This window comes from Gobio gobio (genome assembly GCF_949357685.1).
Source record: "Gobio gobio genome assembly, chromosome: 19".
NCBI classification, from domain to species: Eukaryota; Metazoa; Chordata; class Actinopteri; order Cypriniformes; family Gobionidae; genus Gobio; species Gobio gobio.
In genome coordinates, this window is record NC_137112.1 from 23346798 (window position 1) to 23349049 (window position 2252).

Here is a 2252-nt window from a genome sequence, read left to right on the forward strand (position 1 = left end):
TTTGAACCTTTTGTTTGTGGTTATTGTTTATCATTCAGGATTGTTCCATGAATAGGGTACAGATTACTTGTTTTAAACAAATTCCCTGTACCTCCCAGAGGTATTAAAGTTAATTAATTAGATTTTTTTTTAAATCATGATAAAAATCAAGCTATTTAACATATTAAGAATAAATATATAAAATATTTATTGTTATTGCGTATTGAAAAATGTACTGTTACTGCAGCAAACCCCATTTAGACCTTTTCCACAGCATGGTGAGATGATAGTTTAAGGATGTAGAAGCAGAAGCTTCATGGAATGTGTTTCCATGGCTGTGCAGCTCCACGCAAGCATCACATCAAGTACAATGCCAAGTGTCAAATGGAGTGGTGTAAAGCACGCTGCCACTGGAGCAGTGGAAACGTGTTCTGTTGAGTGAAACGCTTCTCCGTTTGGCAGTCTGATGGGCTAGTCTCGGTTTGGCGGATGCCAGGAGAACATTACCTGCCTGACTACATTGTGCCAAGTGTAAAGTTTTGTGGAGGGATAATGGTATGGGGCTGTTTTCAAGAGTCACACTTCCAGTGAAGGGACATATCAATGCTTCAGCATACCGAGACATTTTGGACAATGCTATGCTTCCAACTTTGTGGAAAGAGTTTGGGGAAGGCCCTTTTCTATTCCAGCATAACTGTGCCCCAGTGCACGACTAAGGTCTATAAAGACATGGCTGGATGAGTTTGATGTGTAAGATCTTGACTGAGAGCCCTGACCTCAATTTCATTGAGCACCTTCACCTCATCAGTGTCTGACCACACAAATGCTCTACTGGATGAATGGGAAAAAATACTCCAAAAGTCTAGTGGAAAGCCTTCCCAGAAGAGTAGAAGCAGTTATAGACACGATCAAACAGACACGCCACTGAGGCTAGGGGGGGAGGGGGGGGGGGGGGGGGGGGGGGGGGCACTAACAGTTTACAGGCGTGTAGACAATTACGTGAAGGCCACGTGAAGGTTGTCTGCATTATATGCAGACAACAAATGCTGAGTATGGGTTACCATACTTGGCCTTCACGTAATTGTCTACACGCCTGTGAACTGTTAGTGCCCCCTCCCCCCCTAGCCTCAGTGGCGTGTCTGTTTGATCGGACCACACGGGCCAGCCTTTGTTCCCCAAGTGCATTAATGAGCCTTGGCTGCCCATGACCCTGTCAACCTGTTCATTACTGTTCCTTACTTGGACTACTTTTGATAGATACTGACCACTGCAGACTGGGAACACCCCACAAGAGCTGCAGTTTTGGAGATGCTCTGATCCAGTCGTCTAACCATCACAATTTGGCTCTTGTCAAACTTGCTCAAATCCTTACGCTTGGCCAGTTTTCCTGTTTCTAACACATGAACTTTGAGGACAAAATGTTAATTTGCTGCCTAATATATCCCACCCACTAACAGGTGCCGTGATAAAGGAATCGTCAGTGTTATTTCCTTCACCTGTCAGTGGTCATAGGGTTATACCTGATTGGTATGGAAAGTGCCTTCCTCATTGGTCAAATAACTGCAATGTAATGCTAAAATCTCATGTAGGAAAAGTAAAAAGTAATCAAAGTGTTTTATGAAATCTGTTAAATATACACTCTAAAAACTGCTGGGTTAAAAATAACCCATGTTGGGTTGAAAATGGACTAACCCAGCAATTGGGTTGTTTTAACCCAGCGATTGGGTTGTTTTAAGCAAACATTTAACCCAACCGCTGGGTTAAAAATACCCAATTGTTGGGTTAAAACAACCCATTCACTGGGTTAAAACAACCCATTCACTGGGTTAAAACAACCCAACTGCTGGGTTAGTCCATTTTCAACCCAACTTGGGTTATTTTTAACCCAGCATTTTTTAGAGTGTACTGGGAATTGACTTTTACTTTTGGGAATTTTGATTTATTTTTTACTTTTTGAAGGAAATCCATGATCATTAAAAAAAATCTATGTAGGTTGAAGGTGAATATCCTAAATGTCTGGCAACTTAAATGACAAAGCAGAAACATCATGCTGACCGTGCATCAAGCAGATATGTTTCTGAACTACAATAGTAAATATTGTATAATTATACTGTATGCTTTATGATGCAGTATTCTTCCCCTTACTGTGCATCATGCATCCAGTATCCACCAAAAGTTTTGTAGTTCATCACGAGGACTATAACAACAAAAATCAGCCTTACTTTTTAAATGTAAAGTTCGAGCTCAATTGGATCAAGTACGATATCAAATTT